Genomic DNA, 27,708 nt, shown 5'->3' on the forward strand with positions numbered 1-27,708 from the left:
CCGCCACCTTGCCTGGCTAGTTTTTTTTTGTATTTTTTAGTAGAGACGGGGTTTCACCGTGTTAGCCAGGCTGGTCTCGATCTCCTGACCTCGTGATCCGCCCATCTCGGCCTCCCAAAGTGCTGGGATTACAGGCTTGAGCCACTGCGCCCGGCAACATACAAGTCTTATTCGTGTTTTGTTAGATATACACCTAAGCCTTTTTTGAGCAATTATAAATGGTGTTGTATTTTTGACTTTGGTGCTTATGTATTCATTATTAATATATAGAAATACAATTGATTTGTGTGTGCTTATCTTGTATCTCCTGACCTTGCCAAACTCATTTATTAGTTCTAAGAGTTAAAAAAAAAATAGTTTTCTTGGTATTCTCTATACAGACCATCACGTCATCTGAAAATAAGAAAATGTTCTTTCTTCCTTTCTAATCTGTATGCCTTTTATTTCCTTTTCTGGACTTTCTGTAGTAGCTAGAATGTGCAGCACTATGATGAATAAGAGTAGTGAAAGTGCACATCCTTGCCTTTTTCCTGATCTAAGGGTGAAAACAATCAGTTTTTCACCATTAAGTAAAATGTTAGTTGTAGGGGTTTTCTTTTGCAGATGCTCTTTATCAAGTTGAGGAAATTCCTCTCTATTCCCTGTTTGCTGAGAGATTTTATCATGAATGGATGCTGAATTTTGTCAAATATTTTTTCCTCATCAAATGATATAATCATGTGATTTTTCTTCTCTAGCTGTTAATATGGTGGTTCACATTGATTGATTTTTAAATATTGAACCAGACTTGCGTACACGGAATAAACCTCACTTGGTCATGGTGTGTAATTCCTTCATATTGCTGAAGTCTGTTTGCTAATATTTTGTTATTAATTTTTGCATTTACTTTCATGAGTGATATTGGCCTGCAGTTTTACTGTTTTTGTCTGATTTTAGTATCAGGGTAATATTAGCTTAATAAAATGAATTGGGAAATATTTCCTCTACTTCTATTTTCTGGAAGACATTATGTACAATTGGCATTACTTTTTCTTTAAATGTTTATTCCCCAGTTGAAACCATCTGAGCCTAGAGATCTCTGTTTGGGGAGTTTTTAAATTATGAATTTAATTGTCTTAATTGTTATGGAGCTACTACCTGTATTTATATTGGGTGCATTGTGGTAGTTTCTGTTTTTCAAGGAATTGGTTCATTGTTATATAATTGTGTGTGTAAAGTTGTTAACCTTTTGATGTCTGCAGGGTTTGTAGTGGTATCCCCTGTTTTGTTTCTGATACTGGTAATTTGTTTCTTCTCTCTCTCTCTCTCTCTCTTTTTGATCAGTCTTGCTAGAGGTCTGTCAATTTTATTAAATTCTTTAGTTTTACAAAGGAACAGGTTTTCTTTCATTAATTTTCTCTATTGTTTTCCTTTTATTCAATTTCAACTCTTATCTTTATTATTTCCTTCCTTCTGCTTGCCTTGTGTTTATTTGTTCTTTTTCTAGGTTCTTGAGGTGGAAGCTTAGATTACTGACTTGAGACCTTTCCTCTTTTCTCATGTATAAGTTAGTAATATAAATTTCCCTCTCAGAGTGGCTTTTGCCATGTCCCACAAATTTTGAAATATTATAGTTTTATTTTCAATTCAGTTCAATGTATTTTAAACATTTCTCCTGAGACTTCCTCTTTGACCCATAGATTATTTAGAAGGATGTTGTTTATTTTTCAAGTGTTTGGATGTTTTCCTGTTATCTTTGTTATTAATTTCTAATTTGATTCCGTTATTGTCAGAGAACACACTATGTACAATTGCAATTCTTCTAAATTTGTTGTGGTTTCTTTTATGGCTCAGAATATGGTCTATCTTGTTCTATGTTCTCCAGAATGTGTATTCTGCTTGTGTTGGATGGAGTATTCTATACATGTTGATTAGATCCTGTTATTGATGGTATTGTTGAGTTCTCTATCTTTGCTAATTCTCTGCCTAGTTGTCCTATCAATTGTTAAGAGAGGAGTGTTGAACTTTCCAACTATTGTGGCTTTGTGGATTTTCTTCTTTCAGTTCTGTCAGTTTTTGCTTCACATATTTTGCTTCACAAACAGCTCTGTTGTTTGTTCCATGCACATTTAGGATTGATACATCTTTTTGGTGGGTTGAGCCACTTACCATTATATAATGTCCCTCTCTGTCTCTGATAATTTTCTTTCTCTGAAGTCTATCTGATATTAATATAGACACTCATGCTTTGTTTTGACTAATGCTTGCATGATAAATATGTTTCCTTCCTTTTACTTTCAGTTGTCTTGTATCATTATATTTAAGGTGAGTTTCTTGTATAGTACATACTGTTGGGTCATTTTTCCTTATCCACTCTGCCAGTCTCTGTCTTCTAATTGGTGTATTTAGACCTTATATGCATTTAATGTAATTATTGATATGTTAGGATCTAAGTCTGCCATTTTATTTTAATTTTATTTTCTTTTCCTGCCTTCCTATGAGTACTTGAATATTTTGGGAATATTGTAACATTTTGACTTACCTGTAGTGGTTCTGAGTGTATATCTTTGTATAGATTTTGAGTGGTGGCTCTAGGTATTAGCTTGTGTATACATAACTTATCACAGTCTACTGGTAATGTTATTTTGCCAGTATGAGTGAAGTATAAAAGCTTACTTCTGTTAATGTCTTTTTATCTCCCTAGTTTATGATATAATCAATTTAAATATTTCCTCTACATGCAGTAAGAACTATATCATACAGTATTATTATTTTTGCTTCAACCATCAAACAAAATTTTGAAGACTCAAAGAGGAAGGAAAGTCTAATGTGTTCATATTTTTGCTTATTGTATTATTTTTTGCTTCTTGATGTTCCAAGATTTATTTTATCATTTCTGTTCTGTTTAGATAACTTCCTTTAGCTATTATTTTAGAGTAGCACTGATGGACACAGGTTCTCTTAATTTTCCTTCATCTGAGAATGTCTTGATTCCCACTTCATTCCTGAAGGATATTTTTGTGGGATATAGGATTTAGTTCTTTTCTTTCAGCATTTGAAAAATGTGTCAATTCCTTCTGGCCACATGGTTTCTGACAAGAAATCAACTGCCATTTAAATAATTGTTTCTCAGTTTCTCTGTCAAAGTATTGTTTTTCTTTTCTTTTTTGAGACAGAGCCTTACTCTGTTACTCAGGTTGGAGTTCAGTGTGGCATGATCATGGCTCACTGCAGCCTCTACCTCCCTGGGCTCAGTGATCCTCCTGCTTGAGCCTCCCGAGTAGCTGGGACTACAGGTGTGCACCACCACACCTGGCTAATTTTTGTACTTTTTGCAGAGATGGGGTTTCACCATGTTGTCCAGGCTGGTCTCAAGCTCCTGGGCTCAAGCAATCCACCCACCTTGGCCTCCAAAAGTGCTGAGATTATAGGCATGAGCCACTATGCTTGGCCAAATCATTGTTTTTCCTCTGTCTGCTTTCAAGATTGTTTTCTTTGTCTTTAGTTTTCAGAAGTTTGACTATGATATGTCTTAGTGTGGATTTCTTTGGATTTAGCATGTTTGAGATTCTCTAAGCTTTTTGAATCTGTAGGCTTATGTCTCTTGCCAAATTTGGAAAATTTTCAGCCATTATTCCTTGAAATACTTTTCAGTCATAGTCTCCTCCTCTCATCCTGGGACTCTAATGACATGAATGTTATATCTTTTGTAATAGTTATACAGGTCCCTGAGACTCTGTTAATTTTTCCAGTCTATTTGCTCTCTGCATAATTTCTGTTGTTATATACTCAAGTACTCTGATTTTTTTCCTTTGTCCCCTCCATTGTGTTGTTCACCCTATTCACTGAGATTTTCATTTTGGTTGTTGTGTTTTTCAGTTCTAAAGTCTATATTTGGTTCTTTATATATTCTTATTTGCTTACTGAGACTTTGTTCTTTTTATTTGTTCCGAGCATGTTTGTAATTGCTCATTGAAGCATTTTTATGATAGCTGTTTCAAAATCTTTGTCAGATAATTCTATCTCAGTCATCTTAGTGCTGGCATGAATTGACTGTCTTTTTCATTCAGTTTGAAATCTTCCTGGTTCTTGGTATGATGAATGATTTTCAATTGAATACTGTTCATTTTGGATATTATGTCACGAGTCTCTGGATCTTATTTAAACCTTATGTTTTAGTGGTTTTATTCTGACATTGCTCTAGTAGAAAAAACTGGAAGGGTTGCCTTGTTACTGCCAGATTGGGGTAGAAGTTCAGGCTCGCCACTCAGCCTTTGCTTGGACAGTTGGAGGTGAGGGTTACAGTTTCTCCTGCGGTGTTTGGCTACAGTAGAGCAATAATGGTCTAAAAGTTTTCTGTCTTTCTAGGATGCCCCTTTTCTGGTCCTTTGGCTAGAGAGAGTAGGCTTTTGTTGGCGCTTTAGAAAAATCTGTTCCCACTGGTGTTTTCTGAATTGCTAGCTTCTCTAGCAGCCAGTCTGGGATATTCGAGGCAAAAAGAAAGCTCAGGGAACTCACGAACATGTCACTCTTTGAGTCTCAAGGTCCTTAGTCAGTCTATCTTCTCTCCACCTTTCTTGGTTGTCTTATGTTTGTTGTATATATAATAACTAGGGTTTATACTTGTACTTAGTGAAAGGAATAGAGAAAAATACATCTACTCCCATCTTTGTAAAAGCAGAAGCTGACTTTTAGGATCCCATATCTCTGATTAGTTATTAAATCTCATTACTTATCTCTGAAGTTATGGCGTTAAAAACTCACTATTTATTTATTTATTTATTTATTTATTTATTTATTTATTTATTTTTGAGATGGAGTCTCGCTCTGTCGCCCAGGCTGGAGTGCAGTGGCGCGATCTCGGCTCACTGCAAGCTCCGCCTCCCGGGTTCCCGCCATTCTCCTGCCTCAGCCTCCGAGTAGCTGGGACTACAGGTGCCGCCACCACGCCTGGCTAGTTTTTTTGTATTTTTTTTAGTAGAGACGGGGTTTCACTGTGTTAGCCAGGATGGTCTCAATCTCCTGACCTCGTGATCCGCCCGTCTCGGCCTCCCAAAGTGCTGGGATTACAGGCTTGAGCCACCGCGCCCGGCCAAAAACTCACATTTTAATACACCGTCTTTGTTGAATGAGTGGATCATACTCGTGTAGCTTGTGAGATGTTGCAGCAGAATTATTGACTAAAGTGTCCCCTGAGCTCGTCAGCTGCTGAACTGGTGACAGATTCCTTGAGTCTGTACTGCTTTTTAACTAACAAGTCTTCAGTATGTGCCCAGAACTGCTCTGTGTGTTTAAGAAACTATGAAGAAAGATGTGGCCTCGACTCTCAGGGTATTTGATGTCTATTTGGGAAAACAATAAAAGTGAATTCTCCATTTCAGGGTGTAGAATATAGTAGACACTCAATACATGCTTGTTGCATGAGTGAATGCTGCTGAGCATATGCTAATTGCCCCTGAATGACAAGTGCTAAACTAAACTGTGTGATGCAGATTAAAAGTGCTGTATGAAGCCAGAAGAGAGGCAAGAGTATGGCTGAAGTGGTCGAGAAGGGTTGTTTTTTTAAGGAGGTAGAGGTTGAGTTGCCTTGAGTGTATGTTAGGACCTGGAGGTCGTTTTTGAAGGAAAAAATTGACAGGACTTGTTAACAGACTGTGGGGGATGAAATTCAGTAAAAAGCAAAACAGACTTTGGTTCAGATCCTGGGTAACAGGGAGATGAGGGAAACACCATGAGTTTGACTTTGTACCTGATTAGCTTGAGCTGTTAGCAAAACATTCAAGCACAAGTACACAGTAAGTATTTGGAATATTTGGAGGTGAAGGAAAGATTCTACTAGAAAACCCATCTTTTCACTTGAGAGTCTCCAGAAGATATGGGAACTATCACAACTTAGCAGCCAACAAATGATGTGAGCTAAGGTAGTTAATAACCTCTCTCTGGGTAAATAACCTCTCTCCTCATGTATAAAATGAGGTGTGCTGGTAGGTGGTTTTTTTATGAGATAACATTTGGATTAGCATAGTATCTGGTATTTGGAAGGAGACCTATACTTGCTGGAATATTTTCCTTCCAGCTCTAAAGGTCCAGGATTGTGTGATTTCTTTGAAATATGAACTGTCCTTAATACATCTGCTGATATGGTTTGGCTGTGTCACTGCCCAAATCTCATCTTGAATTGTAGTTCTCATAATCTCCAAATGTCGTGGGAGGGACCTGGTGGGAGGTAATTGAATCATGGGGGTGCCTACCCTCATGCTGTTCTCATGATAGTGAGTGAGTTCTTACAGGATCTGATGGTTTTATAAGAGGCTTTTTTCTTTTACTCGGCACTTCTCTTTCCTGCCACCATGTGAAGAAAGACATGTTTGCTTCCCCTTCTGCCATGAGTATAAGTTTCCTGAGGCCTCCCCAGCCATGTGGAACTGTGAGTCAATTAAATCTTTTTCCTTTATAAATTACCCAGGCTTGGGTATTTCTTCAGAGCAGCATGAGAACAGACTAATACATCTGTCTTCTATGATTGGGTTTTTCCCCCATCAGAGCCCACTAGTTTATATCACATGAAGCTAAGAATCTAGGGGAGGGAGACTTGCACATGTTGTGTCTCAATCTTTTCAGACTTCCTGAGTTTTTCTATCTTTTGAGCATTTGCATTTTTCACGCTTGAATCAGAAAAGCCTCCATTTTGGCTGACTCTAGCCCTTCACTCTGGGGAGTAGAATGGGCAGGTAGCCATTAGTACACAGGAAGGGAGGGATTTGTGGTATCTTAAAGCCATTGGATTTTATTTATTTCCAGTTTGCTCAACATTTGTTCCACAGATCTGGAAAGTTTAAAAAGGGGTGGGGATGGAGAGAGAAGGATGAAAATTAACTAGGCCTAGAGAAAAGGATAAATATATTTTCCTTTCAATATCAAACTAAGGCTCAGAGCATTATTATTATTATTATTATTATTATTATTATTACTATTATTATTGAGATAGGGTCTCACTCTGTCACCTAGGCTGGAGTGCAGTGGCATGATCACAGCTCACTGCAGCCTTAAACTCCTGGCATCAAGTGATCCTCCTGCCTCAGCCTCCTGAGTAGCTTGGACTACAGGCATATACCACCACATCTGGCTTATTTTTCACATTTTTTTCTTTGTTGAAATGGGGTTTTCCTTTGTTGCCTAGGCTGGTCTGGAACTTCTGGTCTCAAGCAATCCTCTCACCTCAGCCTCCCGAGTAGCTGGGACTACATGTGCATGTCACCAGACCTGGCTAATTTTTAAATTTTTTGTATAGATAAGGTTTTGCCATGTTGCCCGGGATGGTCTTGAACACCTAGGCTTAAGTGAGCCACCTACCTTGGCCTCCCAAAGTAGTAGGATTACAGGCATGAGCCACTGTACCCCACCCCTCAGAGTATTTAAATCTGAAATGACTTCTGGGCTTTATTTAGTTTTTCTAAAAACTGACCACTGCCGTAACCATCCATATGGCATCTGAAGAGTTGACACTGAGTTCAAGAGTTTGAGACTGCAGTGAGCTATGATCAGCCTACTTCACTCTAGCCTGGGCAACACAGTGAGACCCTATCTCATTTTTTTTTTTTTAAGGATGAAGATTTGACACTAGTTGGAGAAATGGTTCTACATGTCATTACTAGGATTTTATGAATGTCAGCCCTCTAGCATAAGTAGTAGTTAGTTCTTTCAAATTAAAAAAATTTGGATTTTAAAGTAAGATAAGCTCATTACAAAAATAAGAAAATGAAAATGACTCATAATCCCACAACATAGGGATAATTATAGTTTTGTGGTTTGTTGCTTAGGGACATGGTCACCCAGGCTGGAGCACGGTGGTGCGATCACAGCTCACTGCAACCTCAAACTTCTGGGTCTAAGGGATCCCCACATCTCAGCCTGCTGAGTAGCTAGGACCACAGACATGTGCCACCATGGCTGGCTAATCATTGTTAATATTTCTATTATTTCTTTCTAGTCTTTTTTTTTCCTGCACACACACACACACACACACACACACACACACACACTTGGGATTTCACTGTATGTTTGTGTATCCTCCTTTCCCTTGCTTAATTTAGACCGTGAGCATTTACTCATGTCATTAAATATTCTTCTAAACATGATTTTAAATAATTACCTTGCATTTCATAGATAAATGTTACTGCATAGGATTTCATAGTATGGACAACTTAAGTTGTTTCCACTTTTTCTCTATTTTAAATATTGCCACAATGAATTTCCATGTATTTGTATTTTTTGTGCATCTCTCTTTCCTTTTACCATAAATCCTTAGAAAGAGAATTACTGGGTAAAAGGATAAGAACATTGTTAAGGCTTTCGAGCATTTTGCCAAGTTGCCCTGTGGGAGAGTTGTACCAGTTTGCATTCCTATTAGCGTTTGAGAATGCCTGACTCACTGCATTAACACAGAATATTTTACCATCATAGATACATGACACTCTTTTGGATCATTTCAATTCAAATGGCATTTAGTGAGCACCTACTATGTGTAGTGTACTGTGCTAGGCATTAGACTCTCTCCTGTTATACAGCATAAGTGCTAGATGCATAACACATGTACAAAGATGGTTAAAAATGCAAATGAAATATAACAACACATAAATCTCTATGGCCAGGGCTGACATCATTCAGCCTTTAAGTGGTTACTCATTGAGTAAAGACACTGTGCTAGCTAATTTAAAAATTAATTTAGATCTTGTAAGCACTTAAAAAACCAGAATGCATTAATATGAATCTTGCAAACAATAGAGGTTCCATTGTGATCACTTACACTCTATTTCCTGGTATAAATTAGAGTAGGAACGGAGAGGAATATTACAAATCCACATCTTTTAAAAAATCAACAATCACAACTCATTTGGGTAAAAGGACAATTTCTGCTTTTGTCAGTTCCCTTTAGAAAGTTAACTTGTTGGTTATCAGAGAAGGGGGACACTGAACACACAGAAAACTAACCTCCTTCTGGCAGCTGGGGATAATTTGTCAGTTTCCTTTGAAATGTGGCTTTGTGCTCACTGGTGGAGGCAGCTGGAACAGAAAAAACATGACAGACAAAAGCTGAAATCCACATGAAGAAAGGTCTTTTCCCAAAACTACTGCCTGAGTTAGCAACGGTCAGAACAGAAAGTACATGCATATCTTTATCTTGCGGCAGCAACAAACAAGCATGTCTAGTACTAGAGAAGGCCCGCTACGTGACGGGAGGCATTTAGAATGGCTGTAGCTTTGAATAGGGCTGCTGGACAGCATTTGAACAAGTCTTCCCACCCCCATGAAAAATCACACCCTCAAATTAAATCCACCTAAAACTGTGACTAAAGAAATGAAAGTATTATGTTTTATAATCAGTCCAAAGCATTTACTATTCTGAAAAGGAAGATCTACTTACTATATAGTGGATGATGGTGCAAGAAGTAGAGGTTTCAGTATATGATTTCCAGTTAAAAAGTAACCAATAGAATAACTAAAAATAATGCTATCAAACTGGAAACAACTGAAAGGGTCTGCAACTGGTGAATGGATAAGCTGTGGTACATCCACGAGTGGAGTACTATTCAGCAATACAAAAGAATGAACAACAGATACATGAATCTCAAAATAGTTATACTGAGTGAAAGAAGTCAGTGTCAAAGGGTTATATGGTATATGATTCAATTTCTAGGCCTTCTGGAAAAGACAAAAGTGTAGCAACAAAACAGATCAGTGTAGGGGGTAAAGGAAGGAGTTGATTACAAAGGGCAGCATGAGGGGATTTGGGGGGTACGGAACTGTTCTATATCATGATTGTGGTGGCAGTTACATGATTTTATGTATTTGCCTAAACTCATAGAGCTGTACACCAAAAAAGTAAATTTCAAAATAGCATGCTATTTTAAAAAGTGAATTTTTTAAAATCTCATAAAATAATTCTATCAACCATAGGGAGGCAGAAGAAAGAGAGGCAGTTGGGAGTAATGTTAAGTGAGCTAAATCTTCCATTTTTATAACAGGGAGTCAATAGATAATGTCCAAAATGCATAAATTAGGAATAGAAACAGAGTAATATTTAGAGATTCAGAAGTAACTATCAGATGAATTGCCAACAGAATCTGTTAAAAAATGGTTGCCTCTGAGGAGTGGGACTGGGGATGGGGAGGAGTGGGGCAGAGAACTGTTGTTTTTAATTGTCACCTCTCTGTATTTTATATATGTGTGTGTATATATATATATATATTTTTTTTTTTTTCTTTCTTTTTTTTTTTCTTTCTTTCTTTCTTTTTTGAGATGGAGTCTCGCTCTGTCACCCAGGCTGGAGTGCAGTGGCGTGATCTCAACTCACTGCAAACTCCACCTCCCGGGTTCAGGCCATTCTCCTGCCTCAGCCTCCCGAGTAGCTGGGACTATAGGTGCGTGCCACCACACCTGGCTAATTTTTTTTGTATTTTTAGTAGAGATGGGGTTTCACTGTGTTAGCCAGGATGGTCTCGATCCCCTGACCTCATGATCCGCCTGCCTCAGCCTCCCAGAGTGCTGGGATTACAGGTGTGAGCCACCGCGCCCAGCTGCCTATTTGATATTTTTAAACCATGCTCATGTATTACTTGATTTAAAAATAAGTGTAGTGGAAAATGCATTGGACTGGGAATCCAGAAGCGTGATCTCTAACCCTAATTCTGCACTAATTGAGCAAATCCCTTCCCCTTTCTGGACCTTGGTTTCCACATCTGTATGATAAAGGGGTTGAACTATATGATGTTTAAGATTCCTTTCATACCTAAAGAAAATTATAAAATTAGATTACTTGCATATCCACAACAATTCTTTGTTGAATGCCAAGCTATGAAACATGCATTTTATTTTAAAGCTGTAAGAGACTAACTCATCAAATTCAACTGTCTCCTTTTAACTGCTGAAGAAACCAAGATACAGATTCATTAAAAGATTCCCTTAGAATGACAGTTAATTGGCAACAGAGCTAGGACTAGAGCCCAGGGCTCCTCGTGGCTCTTTCTGTTGCACCACACAGCTTCTCCTAGGCCTAATGGAATCGGTCCTAGGCACCAGGGCTGACAAAAATTCTCTTGGATGACACCAGGGGTGTAATTCACATGCTGAAATGGTTTCATTGGCCTGGGAGATGAGTCAGAATTTTGGAAGTGGTCCCTGACACAAGCATGTATGATGCAATACCATAGGCATTCCAAAGTTGATCAAGGCTATGTTAAAATTCCAATTTTAGGATTCCGTTCCCTAATAATTGTCCAATAAGCTGCCCTTGGCAGCTACTGCTAGCCTACTGACTTCCCCCTTTTGTGTGACAGGAATCCCACTACTCAGAAATATCACCATTCTCATTCTGATGTAAAACAATGGGCTCATCCGTTTTTTCTCATCAGCCTTTCATCTCTAGAGCCTCTCAGCTTGTGGCATGATTCACTGAAATACATCAAATATGACAGAAGATGTGAGCATTTGGAAACTTACATCAGCCATCATCAAGTTAAAAAGGTATCTTGATATGATTTAGCAATCATCCTTGGAAGAGAGTTGAAACAGACCCCTGACTTTGACCACACCATCTTCCTAGGGGAGACCTTCCATGTTGACCAGCAAGCAAGCTAAAAGTATGTGTTTTGCCAACCATTTCCTCCCTCTTTGCTGGGGCCTGCAGGCTCACTTGCCCCTCATCGCACAAGGTCTGGGGTTTACAGAATAAGGACACCATTATGCAGGGCTATCATTCTTCCTTAGTGGAAACAACACTGCCCTTTGTAAGCTCCCAGCTAACTTCAAAGGGTGTGGCTATCTTTTTGTGCTCCAAGGGAAGCCTCCTCGGGAAACATTGCTCACAGTGCCTTTCCAGTTCTAGAATCTTCTTGAGCCGATAGTGAGTTAGAGCAGGCATTTTCAGGCAGCACTCCCACCCCTGCACCCCTCATTGGTGCTTTGTCTACTTTAGAGGCCAGATTGTATTTTTTAAAACCTACTTGGAAAGCACTTGTTTGCCAACTTTTGTGCTCCCCTCCTATCAGTGCTCCCCCTCCAGCCTGGCTTTCTGCCCAGTTCTGAATCTTGCCTTACCTACTGCCTGGTGTTTACTTCACAACAGCTGGCCCAGGGATCTCAAGTACTTAGCCTCAGCTGCCAGCTTAGGGAAGGAGAGGCCCCTGTAGTTGAGCCTGTGACAAAGACAGCATTTGTTTCCACACCGGTATTTTCAATGTCAACAGCAGTGACAGGCTCCAAAGGGGATCATACCCAGTCACTGCCCACTTGATGAGAACTCCACAAGCTCAGGGATGTCCATTCATCCAGCTTCAGCTCTCCCTGCAATGCTATGAGATGACTAGAGACCACTAATAGGACTCGCATTGTTATTTCCCCATGGGGAAAGGAGACAAATGGCTGGAGACTAGGGGACTCATCCAAAGGAATTAATGATCATTTTGTTCACAACAAGAATCAGGATAACTGGGTCTGACAAATGTTGGTTTCTGTGATTTATCCATTTGTGTAGCTGAAAAGTGCTATCAGCTGGCTTGCTCATGCTTGAGTGACCTGAAGTGATGGATGATGGAGAGGAGGTTGCTGTGAGGGTAGAGGTGGTTCAGTACCCTGCAGGAGCAATGCAAAGAGAGACTGTAACCAAGACCATCTCCCCCAAGGGGATGGGTGGCATTCCTGCCTTCCTTCCACCAACAAATGTTGACTGTGCCAGGCACTGGGATGACAGAGATGACTCAGATGTGCCCTTCTCCTCAATGTGCTCATGGTTGGATAAGGAGATCACCAGTCTCACTAGTGACTGAAGGCCATGACAAAGACTCCAGCCTCAAACTTGAGGAAGGAAGTTCATGTTTCTTCCTGGGTTGGCCAATAGAAAGCAGTATTTGTGGCCCGGCGTGGTGGCTCACGCTTGTAATCCCAGCACTTTGGGAGGCCAAGGCAGGTGGATCACGAGGTCGAGATCAAGACCATCCTGGCCAACGTGGTGAAACCCTGTCTCTATTAGAGATGCAAAAAAAAAAAATAGCAGGGTGTGGTTGCACACACCTGTAGGCCCAGCTACTCAGGAGGCTGAGGCAGGAGAATCACTTGAATCTGGGAGCAGAGGCTGCAGTAAGCCAAGATTGTGCCACTGCACTCCAGTCTGGGTGACAGAGTGAGACTCTGTCTCAAAAAAAAAAAAAAAAAAAGTGGTATTTGTGTAGTTTTTCTAACCGCAGTGATGTGCACGCACTGAGTTACTCACTTGGATTCTCCTCCCTGAGAGTAGGGTTCATTTTGTTACTAATCTGGCTAGATTGCTTATCATAATGCTTAAAAATATAGCTTTAAACATACAAGTGGCCAATAAACATGTGAAAAAATACTCAACATCACTAATCAGAGAAACACAAATTAAAACCACAATGAGATACCATCTTACACCAGTCAGAATGGCTATAATTAAAAAGAAAAATAGATGTTGGTGAGGATGTGGAGAAAAGGGAATGCTTATGTACTGTTGGTTAGAATGTAAGTTAGCACAACTTATGGAAAACAGGGATATTTCTGAAAGAACAAAAAGTAGAAATATCATTTGATCCATTCTCAAAGAACTAAAAATAGAAATATCATTTGATTCAGGAGTCCCACTACTGGTATCTACCCACAGGGAAAGAAATCATTTTATCACAAAGATACCTGCACTAATGTTTATCACTGCACTATTCACAATAGCAAAGATAATGGAACCAACCTAAGTGTCCATCAGCGGTGGATTGGATAAAGAAAATGTAGTATCTATACATCATGGAATACTACTCAGCCATAAAAAAGAATGAAATCATGTCTTTTGCAGAAAATTGCCTATTGGGTACAATGTTCACTATTCGAGTGATGAGTACAGCAAAAGCCCAAACTCCACCATGGTACGATATATGAATGTAGGAAGTCTGCACTTGTACCCTCTACATCTATACAAAATATTTTAAAATATAGCTTCAAGATGTAATTAAAGTCACATATCAGCTGATTTTGAGTTAATAAAAAAGACAGATGATCACTTTTGGCCAGAACCACCATCTTCTAGTATTTTGCCAAAATAACAAATACAAAGGGAAAGAGAAGAGGCACCCAGTATGTGTTCTCTAGGCCTTTTAGAGAACATGGGCTTGTTCCTTTGACCACATACCTGTGAATCTACAAGAAAAGTGATATTTTAGACATCAAGGGAATGAGCACTATTCAGAAAGGAATACCCCACAAATGTTTTCATGGCAAAACTGGAAGAGCCTACATTGTTACCCAACGTGCTGTTGGCATTGTTTGAAAAACACAAGGGTAAGATTCTTACCAAGAGAATTAACGTGCATATTGTGCATATTAAGCACTTAATTAAGAGCCAAAAAATAGCATCCTGAATTGCATGAAGGAAAGTGTTCAGAAAAAAAGGAAGTCAAAGAGAAAGGTACCTGGGTTCAACTGAAGCACCAGCTTGCTCCACTCAGAGAAGCACACTGTGTGAGAACCAGTGGGAAGGAGCCGGAGCTGCTGGAACCTACTCTGCATGAATTCATGGCATAATAGGTATATATGTAAAAAAAAAAAAAAAAAAAAAAAGTCCTCTGGACTGTAAAAAAACGAAACAAAACAAAACAAAAAACATTATCTTGGGTGGGGCTGATGTAATCAAGTGAAAGCTATTAACCCTCCCTGAAGAGAGACAGCATTTCCTGCTGAACATGAAGAAGCAAACAAGGTTGTGGAGAGAGGGCCAGCCTCCGGGAAGTGAGAGCGTCGGCACTAGAGCAGCAGAGAACTCAATTCTGTCAACAACCTGAACAAGCTTGGATGCGGACCCCAAGCTCCAGATCTCCAGATGAGAATGCATCCTAGACAACACCTGGACTGCAGGCTCATGACACACTGAGCAGAGGACCCAGCTAAGCTGTGCCCGGACTGAACCATAAAAATGGAGACAACAAATGTGTATTCCTTCAAGCTGCAAAAGAAAATACAAAATATGTATCTCCATATGATTATGTTTTGGCTGTTGAGTTTTCTTTACAACAATAAAAGTAATGCTATTTTCTTGTTCCTCAGTAAGTTAAACACAGAATTACCATATGACCCAGCAAGTCTATTCCTAGATACATATCCAATAGAATTGGAAATAGGTGTTCAAACAAAAACTTGTACCCCAAATGTTTAGCAGCACTATTGATAATAGCCAAGAGGTTGAAACAATGCAAATGTTCATCAGCTGATGAATGGACAAGCAAAATGTGGTCTATCGGTACAATTGAATATTATTCAGTCATAAAAAGGAATGAAGTGCTGATACATGCTACAATTTGGATGAACCTTGAGAACATTATGCTAAGTGAAAGCAGCCAGACACAAAAAGACTGCTATATGATCCCAGTTACATGAAATATCCAGAATGTTCACATCCACAGATACAGAAAATAGATCAGTGGTTATGTAGGGCAAGGGGGAGGGAAGAACAGGGAGTGAGTACTTAAAGGGGCATAGAATTTCCTCTTTGGGATGATGAAAATGTTCTGGAAATAGATAGTGGTGGTGGTTGGACAACACTGTAAATGTGCTTTATTCCATCAAATTGTATCACTCTTCTTCCTCTTTTTTTTTTTTTTTTTTTTTTTTGAGACAGAGTCTCGCTCTGTTGCCCAGGCTGGAGTGCAATGGCACAGTATCAGCTCACTGCAACCTCTGCCTCCTGGGTTCAAGTGATCCTCATGCCTCAGCCTCCTGAGTAGCTGGGATTACAGGTGTGTGCCACTACACCTGGATAATTTTATATTTTAGTAGAGATGGGGTTTCACCATGTTGGCCAGGCTGGTCTTGAACTCCTGACCTCGTGATCCACCTGCCTTGGCCTCCCAAAGTGCTGGGATTACAGGCGTGAGCCACCACACCTGGCTGGAAGGGATCTTATTTTTAGGCAAGATGTTAGTGTTGATGCTTTCACTATACCTAGTCCCCCTCAACCCACCAATGGTATCTGTTCACCTTTGGCTCCTGTACCTCCTAAAATCTCTTCTCTGCCATGGTTTTCCCAGGGTTCCAGTATCATCGCAAAGCTTCTAGGAAATTAGATGAGAACAGTTTTCCTTGGTCCCTAATTTAGACTAGTAACATTAAATCCTCTCAAGAATCCTTGTCAACATGGAGGGTCACTCTGGCTGCCCTTGCCTGTGCTACCCTGTGCTCAGTCCAGATACTTGCTGCTTGCTTCTTACCTATATGATTAAGACAAGGGCATTTTGCATTGGATGGCATAACAATCCATGCAGATCCCACAGCTCCAAAGTTGATCGAGGGTGACAAGCTGGGGTGCCAGCAAGTAAGAGAGTGACAAGCTGGAGTTTCTGAACTGATATGACTACAACAACCAGTAATCCTGCCTCATGTAAACAAATTTATTTGAAATAGTCCATGTTAAGATGTCTCACCCATCTTAAGCACTCAATAAATATTAATTATTTTACTTTTGTTGAGACAGGGTCTCACTCTGTTGCCCAGGCTAGAGTGCAGTGGTATGATTAAGGCTCATGCAAACCTCCACCTCTAAGGCTCAAGTGATCCTCCTACCCCAGCCTTCTGAGTAGCTTATACGATTATAGGTGTGCATCCTCCTACTTTAGCCTTCTGAGTAGCTTATAGGATTATAGGTATGCACAACCATGCCTGGCTAATTTTTGTATTTTTTTGTAGAGATGGGGTTTTGCCATGTTGCCCAGGGTGGTCTTGAATTCCTGGGCTCAAGTGATCTGCCCACCCTGACCTCCCAAAGTGCTGGGATTACAGGCATAGCCACCACGCTTGGCCTATACTTTTATGATAAAGGTATTTTATACATCCTTAAAATTATGTTATTGAATATATCTAGGCATATGGGAAAGTTATTAAGTGAAAGGACATTACAAATAATGTGTACAGTATCTCATTTTTATAAAAATATAATTTACGTATGCGAGATATTGTATAGCAATTTACAACTCAGGATCTGAAGGTAGACCTATTTTTAAATCTATGCACTATCACTTTTATTAGCCTGTGTTAACTAGAGTATTTCTAAACCTGAGCTGCCTTAGTTTTCTTTATCTGCTAAGTGGATACTTTATATACTATATAGTATATTATACTATATTAGTACACACACACCATGCATATTTATTTTGCAATGATATGCTTACATATATTTAGAAACACAAGAGGCTTGTAACTGAATGTATAATTTCACAAAAGAAATGAATAAACAGTCAATGCGGCTAGGTTGAATGCACAGTGGACATTCGCAAAAATGAAAACTGGCGAATTTCCAGTGTGCCCAGAAATAACAAGCTTAGAAAACCTACCGATGAAAAAAAAAAAAAAAAAGAGAAAAAAAAAAAAAAAAAAAAAAAAAAAAAAAAAAAAAAAAACGAGACACAAGGCAGGTGCAATGAGTTGGTTGTCTGCTCTGTCCAACTCTAGGTCACACTTGGACCCCTGGGCTTAGAAGCAGCTCCATGGGTGCTATGGTTTCTCACGCCTGTCAGCCTCTGGCCCTTGGCCTTCTTGCACTCAAGGGACTCAAAATCAAACTCCACTCCATCACCTCATCGTACTTGTTCTCTCTTCAGCCGAGATGTAATTGCTCCAATAGCAAACTAGTTTGCAGAAATGCTACTCTGCCTCCCTGGTAGACAACTTTAAATATCTTCCTCCTTGCAAAGCCATTTTTGCTTCTTGAACCACATCTGATTTCATTAGAAAGTATTTGCTCTAAATTTGCAGGGAGAAGAAACTTAAGTAGTTCTCACCAGGACGTTTTGCACAGTCATTAAGACTATGGTTCAAACCCCAGTTTTCCACTTATTAGCCACTTTGCCTTAATCAAGTCCTTAAACCTCTCTTTCCATCACTTTCCTTCTCTATAAAATGGAGGACAACAATAGTACCTCACTTTTAAGGACACTATGAAGATTAAATGATATTATGTATGTAAAGGGTTGAGCACAGTGCCGGACACATAGGAAGCTCTCAATATATAGGAGATGCTGTCATTAAAACAGGAAGAGTTTGTCCTAAATGAATATCAAAGGTTTCATCTCTTATAAGCTAAAAATGACTTGCAGCAATTAAACAGGATTTCTCCACCCCTAGTTTCTATCCAACAAAGTTTCAAACGTGTCAGGGTCTTAGTTTTAGCCTGGGGCTCCCAAGCACAATTGTGCAGATGTTTGTATATAAGGAAATATATCTATATAGAAACATACATAAGGAAATACACAGTCTCCATACAATCCCCTCTAAGCCCTGGAGCCACAGGGCACTTCATCCAGCAAGGCAATTAAATCACAACAAAGTCATTTTTATATTCCTTTAAAGTTCGTAAGAACAAAATCCTCCTTTTCCAACCAGATGAATGTATTGGTACCTTTGCTTTGCCCTGCCCCTTAGCTGGAGTAGCTGAATCTGTGCTGAATCCAGTCTCTAAGAGCAACTTGGGTCAAGTGCATGGACCCCCGGGGGGGTCCTATTATCCCATTTGTACTTGAGGGTATATGGGGATTGGGCCAGGCATGGGTTTCTCAGGCACACATAGCAGGTAGAAATGATGCTTCAGAGCCTCACAGGGGTCTCCACATGAAACCACCTCACTCATATTTCTGAAAGAAATGTTCAAATCTGAGATGGGTTGGGTGGCTAACACCGGTAACCCCAGCAACTCAGGAGGCTGAGTTGGGAGGATCGCTTGAGCCTGGGAGTTCCAGATCAGCCTGAACAACATAGTGAGGCCCCATCTCCAAAATAAAAGGAAAAAGCTCAAATCTGAGAAACAAATGCTCAGGACGATCCAGGGAACTGAATCCTGAAACCCCTTTGCGGATCTCGCTTTTGTACCTTTCATGCTAAAATGTCATCAGAATTGTGTCCATGTGGGACCAGGTTCATGACTGACCTGTGAAGGCTGAGAGAGCATTTTTCCACGTGAAAAGCCTCACAAGACCTGTTACATCAAGTAGAACTCTGGGCAGAGGCGGAGGAAGGGGACTGTGGAGGTGCTTTGTCATCCCACACCCCAAAGCCTCCCTAGGATGCAGGGCAGTAACTTGCACATAAATTGCGGCAGTTTCTATGTCAAAAGACCCTCTGTGACTTCTTTGGTGAAGAACCATTGTGCAACATGAAAAGTCACCTCTCAGGCTCTCTCCTTTGCAAGCTGTCTTGCCTGGTTTTCTTTAAGCAGGGCACGTGCTCCTAGATGAAAGAGGCATTTCTCATGCTGTAGAAATATAAAGACCAAAAATGGACTTGCTCCTTACAGAGAGAAAAGTCTTTGTGTTACTCCAAGCAAAGGCTCTAGAGACCAGCGAGTGCTTTCATCCTTCCCCTTTCTCTGTTTCCATGGCTTCATCCTCGCCCAGACTCTGATCATTGATGGCTAGATTCTTACTCCTGGCTCCCAGCTGGACTCTGCCACTCGACTCCCTTTTCTTGCCGCTCTGTTGCCACACCTCACTGCCCCTCACCACCTACCAAATCAAGTCCAGTCCCCTTCCCTTGTTTGAGCAATTGATGCCTTCCATAACCTCTTTAATCAAAATTCCTACTATTTCTCATAGCGACCCCCCGGCTGACCACTGTGTGAGCCCCTCCATTCCCCCAGCCTGCTCATCCCAGCCTCTATGCTCCTGCTTATCTGCCTGCCACACTGCTTCCCTCTGCCTCCCTAGCAGCCCAGGGCCCACCTCCTCCAGGAAGCCTTCCCTGGATCCTGCAACCGACCTACATCTTCCCTTCGCTACAGTCTCACAGCTCTCAGCTGTACCAGACCACCTAGTGTCTAGTTATACTTTCTAACGATTTTACTTTCATGTATTCTTTTAAAAATTTTTTTGCATATATATTTGAAGTGTGTAACATGATGTGTGTGTGTGTGTGTGTGTGTGTATATATATACACAAAATATAATCAAGCAAATTAGTATATCTATCACTTCACATAGGTACCTTTTCTGTGTGGTAAGAGCACCTAAACTCCACTCTCTTAGGAAATTACATACATTGTCATTAACTATAGTCCTTATGCTGTACATCATCAGCTCTTTTTAAAAATTCCACATTCTACATATAAGTGAGATCATTCAGTATTTTCTTTCTGTGCCTGGTTTATTTCACTTAGCCTAATGTCTTCCAGGTTCAGCCATGTTGTCACAAATAGCAGGATCACCCTCTCTTTTAGGCTGAATAATATTCCGTATATATGATACACATACACACACAATATACATACATACCACAATTTCATTTTTTATATAGAAATAGAGTCTCACTGTGTTGCTCAGGCTGGAGTGCAGTGGTGCGATCATAGCTCATTGTAGCCTCAAACTCTTGGGCTCAAGCTATCCTCCCACCTCCACCTCCTGAGTAGCTGGCACTACAGATGTGCACTATCATGCCCAGTTAATTTTTTTCTAATTTTTTTTACTTTTGTAAAGATACGGTGTCACTATATTAAACAGGCTGGTCTCGAACTCCTGGCTTCAAGCTATCCTCCTGCCTCGGCCTCCCAAAGTATTGGGATTACAGGCCTGAACCACTGTGCCCGGCCACCACAATTTCTTTATCCATGCATCTATCCATGGACACAAATTGTTTCTGAATCTTGGCTATTGTGAATAATGCTGCAGTGAACATGGGAAGACAGATATCTCTACAAGGTGCTGATTTCATTTCCTTTGGGTATCTATCCAGAAGGGGAATTGATAGGCTATATGGTAGTTCCATTTTTATTTTTTTCAGGAACCTTTATCCTGTTTTCCATAATGGCTTTACTCATTTACATTCCCATCAGCAGTGTACAGGTGGGTCCCTTTTTCTCCACATCTTTGCCAACACTTGTTATCTTTTGACTTGTTGACAGTAGCCAGCCTAACAGATGTAGGGGATATCTCATTGTGATTTTGATTTGCATCTCCCTAATGATTAGTGATATTGTGTGCCTTTTCATATACTTGTTGGCCATTTGTATGTTTTCTCTAGAGAAATGTCTATTCAGATCCTTTGCCCATTTTTAAATCAGGTTATTTATTGATTTATTTTGCCATCGAGTTGTGTGTGTTCTTTACATATTTTTGATATTAGCCCCTTATTAGATATATTATTTGCAAATATTTTCCCCCAAGCTATAGGCTACCTTTTCATTTTGTTGATTATTTTCCTTGCTGTCCAGAAGCTTTTAGCTTGATGTAGTCTCGCTTCTTTATTTTTGCTTTTGTAATCTGAGCTTTTGGTGTGATATCTGAAATATCATTGCCAAAGCTAATGTCAAGGTGCTTTTCTGCTAGGTTTTCTTCTAGTTTTATGGTTTCAGGTCTTACACGTAGGCCTTTAATCAATTTTGAGTTGATTTTTATGTATGGTATAAAAGTCTAATCTCATTCTTTTGCATGTGGATATCTAGTTTTCCCAACACCATTTGTTGAAGAGACTGCCCTTTCCCCATGGTGTCTTCTTGGCACCCTTGTTAAAAATCAGCTGATCGTGTATGCTTGAGTTTATTTATGGGCTCTCTATTCTATTCTATTGGTCTATGTGTCTTTTTTAATGCCAGAGCTATACTGTTTTGATTACTATAGATTTTTAATATAATTTTTTTAAGAGACAGGGTCTTGCTCATCGCTCAGGCTAGAGAGCAGTGGCACAATCATAGCTCACCGTAACCTCGAACTCCTGGGCTCAAGCAATCCTCCTACCTCAGCTTCCCGAGTAGCTAGGACTACAGGCATGCACCATCATGCCCAGCTTAATTAAAAAGATTATTTTGTAGAGACACGATCTTGCTATGTTTTGAGGCTGGTTTTCAAACTCCCCGTGGACTCACTATCCTCCCACCTTGGCTTCCCAAAGCGCTGGGTTACAGCATGACCACGACACCTGCTGTAATATAATTTGAAATCAGGAAGTGCGATGCCCCCAACTTTCTCTTTTTTTCCCTCTCAAGATTGCTTCAGCTTGGCTGGTGCAGTGGCTCACGCCTCTAATCCAGCACTTGGAGGCCCAAAGCGCGAGTGACAGAGGTCAGGAGATCAAGACCATCCTGGCTAACATGGTGAAACCCTTCTCTACTAAAAATGCAAACAATTAGCCAGTGTGGGGTGGGCGCCTGCAGTCCAGCCTACTCGGAAGGCTGAGCAGAGAATGTGTGACCCGGGAGGCGGAGCTTGCAGTGAGCGAGATCGGCCACTGCACTCCAGCCCTGGGGACAGAGCAAGATCCGTCTCAAAAAAAAAAAAAAAAAAAAAAAGCTTCAGCTATCTGGGGTTTTTAGTGGTTCCACACAAATTTTAGATTGTTTTTTCTCTTTCTTGAAAAATGCTTGGAATTTGATGTGGAGTTACATCAAATCTGAATATCACTTTTTTAGACAAATCTCATCTGTCACCCAGGCTGGAGTGCAGGGTGCGATCCTCGAATCACGCAGCCTTTGCCTCGCTGAGTTCAAGCATTCTCTCTGCCTCAGCCTCCAAGTAGCTGGATTATAGGTGGCCACCACCACACGCTGAATTTTTGTATTTTTTTTTTTAATAGAGACAGAGTTTCACCCATGGTAGCCAAGCTGGTCTAAAACTCCTGGCCTCCAGTGGATCCACCTGCCTCCGGCTCCCAAAGTGCTGGGATTACAGGCCGTAGCACAATGCCCAGCCTGAATATCACTTCAGGTAGTAGGGGCATTTGAACATATTTAATTCTTCCCAGTCCATAAACACAGATATCTTTCCATTTTTATTGTATCTTCTTTAATTTTCTTTCATCAATTTTTTAGATTTTCAGTGAACAGATCTTTCTCCTCCTTGTTAAATTATTCCTAAATATTTTGTTCTTTTGATGCTACTTTAAATTGGTGTTTCTTGATCCTCTTGGTATAGTTGTAGTTAGTGATGAAACACCACTTACTTTGGGTTGTTTTGTATTGTCGACTTTACTGAATCCCATTATTAGGTCTCACAGGCTTTTAGTGCATTCTATTTTCACATATAGGTTATGTCATCTACAAAGGGATAATTTTAATTCTTTCCTTTTCTTCTTTTTTTTCTTTCTTTTTATTTATTAATTATATTATTATATTATTTTTTTTTTTTTTTTTTTTTTGAGAGGGCTGGCCCAGGCTGGAGTGCACTGGCACGATCTTGGCTCACTGCAACCTCCACCTCCCGGATTCAGGTGATTCTCAGGCCTCAGCCTCCCAACCAGCTGGGACGACAGGTGCAAGCCACCACACCTAGCTTATTTTTGTATTTTTACTAGAGGCAGGGTTTCGTCATGTTGGCCAGGCTGGTCTCGAACTCCTGAACTCAAGTGATCTGCCTGCCTCAGCCTCCCAAAGTGCTGGGATTACAGGCATGAGCCACCATGCCCCGCCTACTTCTTCCTTTCTTATTTGGATGCCTTTCAAAAAAGTGTGTGGTTGCTCTGGCTAGTACTTCCAATACTATATTGAATAGAAGTGGCGAGAGTGGGATCCTTGCCTAGCACTGGAGGAGGAAAAGCTTCCAGTTTTTCCCCATTGATTATGATGTTAGCTGCAAGCTTTTCACAAATGGTAGTTACTGTGTTGAGGTGAGTTCCTTCTGTACTTAATTTGTTGAGAGTTTGTATCAACAAAGGATGTTGAACCTTGTCAAATACTTTTTCTGCATCTGTTAAGATGATCAGGTGGCTTTTAGCCTCATTTTGTTAATGTGGTGTATCACATTGACTGATGTGTGTATGTTAAACTAACCTTGCATCCCAGGGATAAATCCCGCTTGATCATGATATATAATTCTTTTGATGCATTGTCATGAAATTCTTGCCACTCCAATCTGACTATCCATGTGCCTTTCCATGTGCCCAGCTCTGTGCTATATTCAGTTATACACAATAAACTCAATATTCAAAAACGAATACCCAATAAACATTTCTTGCTAACACACTAATTTTACTTATTTATAAACCACTGCGTTTTCACAAAGTCCTTAAAACCTCTGGACTTGCTTGTAACATTGCAGCAATAAGTGGCTTCTCCAGCACCTGCTCTGCTTACCTCATATGGCTGTTTTGAGGATCAAATGAGAACAGGGATGGGAAGGCCCTTTGGACACTATTATTGCTGCTAGGTCAAAGCATCGACTGGAGCTTTTGAGCTGATTTGACTGCACCAATTGTTCCTCCCTTTTCCCTACATAGAACTTCTGGGTTTTATAGTCAAACATAGTTTCAGGGCTCCTCAACAGTTTCTAGCAGAGGACAAGTGTTGAACAGGCCAAACCCTATGTTTTGAATAAAGTGATAAAAGTCCAACTGGTTTTGTTTCCATGCCCATGGATGGACCACTGAACATGGCCCCAGGCAGCAAGGTAGCTCCCAGACAGAGCTATCCATATCCTCAGGAAAGAGCTTTGGATCTTCTTAGAAACTTGCTTATCAGCACAGGTACCATTGGCATTGCTGTTTATTAAGCACTTACTATGTTTCCAGCACATTATATACATCATCTCACTTTTTTTTTTTTTTTGAAACAGGTTCTCACTCTGTTGCCCAGGCTGGAGTGCAGTGGTGCCATCATGGCTCACTGTAGCCTCAAGCTCCCAGGCTCAAGCAATCCTCCCACCTTAGCTTCCTTAGTTGCTGGGACTACAGGTGTGTACCACCATGCCTGGCTAATCTTTTTTTTTTTTTTTTTTTTTTATTTTTTAGTAGAGACGTGTTTTGGTTATGTTGCCTAGGCTAGTCTTGAATTCCTGGGCTCCAGCGATCTGCCCACCTCAGCCTCCCAAAGTGCTGTGATTAGAGGAGTGAGCCACCATGCCCAGCCTCATCATCTCACTTATAATCCTCACAACAACCCTGTTATTATTCCCATCTGTCAGATGAAAACTGAGGCTCAGAGAGATTAAGTGACTTTCCCAAGGTCACAGAGCTCTCTGATTCTAAAGCTGAAGTCATGCAACAAAGATGTCTGCCTTATAGGCTGTACTCTGGGGTTGACAACTGAGGACAAGGACTTGGAAATGTTGTCAGATAATACCTTATTTCAGTCTACAACAATTGCCACTCAACTCCTATTAGCATGGTTAATACCCTGCAAATGCGACAGAGAAAAAGCAAAAGCTTGGCACTATGTCCCATGGGTACCTATCCTTCAGGGGCAGCAGAAGGAAGAGAACCAGACCATGCAATTGACAGAGACAAAGCCACTTTCTTAATAAATTACAGTTGAAGCTGCATATTTTAGGACTCACAAACACAATTATAGTTCCACCATTTTTTTCACCCAGTTTTCTTCACCTTTTGGGTGTTAACCCTTTTGAGAATTTGACGAAAGCTGTTGATCATCTCAGAAAAGTGTGTAAAAGCAAAACACAATTGTGCACATAGTTTCAGAAAAATTCACCCAGTTTCCTGTAGCTAATCCAAGAGCAACAGACCCCATGTTTAAAACTCCTGCGTTAAGAAAGCCTAATTCTGGCTGGACGTGGTGGCTCACGCCTGTAATCCCAGCACTTTGGGAGGGCGAGGTGAGCAGATCATGAGGTCAGGAGTTCAAGACCAGTCTGGCCAACATGGTGAAACCCCGTCTCCACTAAAAATACAAAAATTAGCCAGGCATGGTGGCATGCGCCTATAATCCCAGCTACTCAGGAGGTCGAGGCAGGAGAATCGTTTGATCCTGGGAGGCAGAGGTTGCAGTGAGCTGAGATTGCGCCACTGCACTCGAGCCTGGGTGACAAAGCAAGACTCCATCTCAAAGATAAAAAAAAGAAAAGAAAAAGAAAACCTAATTCTATGTTTTAGAACATGATAAACTAGAGATCAATGATTCCTTTAAATAACAAGCCGATCTAGGGCACAAAGATAAGGATTTGCTTTATGAAAATTTTGTTTTCAATGTCTAATTGCCTGCATGAGGTACACTTACAATGAACATATCTCTATTTCCCTAGTGCCCCATGCAGTTAGAAATGATGATGACACAGATGACCATCATCAGAACTGTCCAGAACACAAAACTGGAAACTACAGGTACAGTAGGCAGTAAGTTTTTTGTTTGTTTGTTCGTTTGTTTTGACACTGGAGGGTGGACAGTGACTCATCAGATAGGAATAACTTTACTGGATGGGGACGAGACTATATGACTGTATTAAACAGCACCATTCAGTATCATGAGTCAAAGGTTCTAAGACCCATGTAAACCTGGAGAAGACTTAGACCACAAGTCTGTTCCTGCTAAACAGCTGATGGCTTCATGAAAGGCCAGGCACCTGATGGCACAAACTAAGTAGATATTGGCTGACTCACTTGAGTCTACAGTCAACCTTCTTATACTGGCCCATGTTATTCCAAATAGCAACTGTTAGTTCCTTGCCAACTGGAGGTCCCATTGCTCTTTTACAAAAATATTAGATAATCCAAACCCAAGTCATTCCAACCCCATTTTCCCCTGGCCTCTTGTATTTTGAGTTGACAAGGTCTTACCATAATCTTCAATAGCATTGTTAGTCTTAGCCTGATATTTCTTCTTCTAAGCCCACTTCCAGTGTTTAAGCCCTCATATAAAAGGTGCTTAGCTGTAAGTCATAGATCCTATGTGGTGGTCCTATAGAACTTTCTTCTTTAAAAACCTTTTTCATCTGAAAGTAAGAGGTTGTGTGATACGTTAGAAGGAGCACTGGATCGGGAGCCCCTAGTTCCATCATCTATTGCTTCTCCACCTCTCCTACCCAATTCTCTCTATCAGACAGGTGACAGTCCTTACCCTGCTTGTCTCACAGGTGCCTCGAAAGATTCAAATAAGATAGTGAGTATACAGATAATGTATTAAGTGTAGTGTTAGAAAATGAGAACTCATAACCATTATTTCATTTAAGCTTCAAACCAACTCCATGAACTATGCAAATCCTTACCATTCTGTCATATATTCATTCACTTTCTTGACATTTTCATTCATATATCCATTGCTTTCTTTTTCTTTCTCACTCTCACTTATTCAGAAAACATTATTACTAGGCACTGTGTGTAGCTAAAGTATTTACTGAATCAGAAACAGGCTTAGAAAAGTAAAATAACACTTCAAAGCTTACACTTCTTGGGTCACCCTTCACACACAAGGGAACTAGGACACTCCCTCCTTCCTTGTCCCCTCTCCCCCTGCCAGACCAGTTTGTTTTCCATTACTCCACATTGCCTGTTACAGAACATTTCCCCATTAGACTAAGAAATTTTACTCGCTTATGAAAATAGATCCTTGGCCAGGCGCAGTGGCTCACACCTGTAATCCCAGCACTTTGGGAGGCCGAGTCTGGCGGATCACTTGAGGTCTGGAGTTCAAGACCAGCCTGGCCAACATGGTGAAATCCCATCTCTACTAAAAATACAAAAATTAGCCAGGTGTGGTAGTGCACACCTGTGATCCCAGCTACTTGAGAGGCTGAGGCAGGACAATTGCTTGAACCCGGGAGGCGGAGGTTGCTGCGAGCCGGCATTGTGCCACTGCACTCCAGCCTGGGCAACAGAGCAGACTCTGTCTCAAAATAATAATAATAATAATAATAATAATAATAATAATAATAATAATACATAAATAAAAATATACTAAAAATTATGGAATTGTGTACTTTAAAGGAGTGAATTTTGTAGTATGTGAAATATATATATATACATATATATACACACATAT

General features: G+C 40.3%; 1 protein-coding gene across 3 annotated transcripts in view; it reads right to left on the bottom strand.

Moving 5' to 3' along the window:
- Positions 1-27,708, bottom strand: part of PLAC1 (placenta enriched 1) — a 178,329-nt gene that overhangs the window by 31,874 nt on the left and 118,747 nt on the right. For 2 of the 3 annotated variants that reach the window (XM_017857600.1, XM_017857592.1), the window contains exon 2: positions 8,971-9,042. The exons of the other annotated variant lie outside the window; for it this stretch is intronic. The gene's annotated coding sequence lies outside the window, so the exon portion shown is untranslated. The remainder of the gene's footprint in view (positions 1-8,970; positions 9,043-27,708) is intronic. 3 annotated transcript variants of the gene reach the window in all.

This window comes from Rhinopithecus bieti, unplaced genomic scaffold (genome assembly GCF_001698545.2).
Source record: "Rhinopithecus bieti isolate Rb0 unplaced genomic scaffold, ASM169854v2 scaffold_3015, whole genome shotgun sequence".
Taxonomy (NCBI): domain Eukaryota; kingdom Metazoa; phylum Chordata; class Mammalia; order Primates; family Cercopithecidae; genus Rhinopithecus; species Rhinopithecus bieti.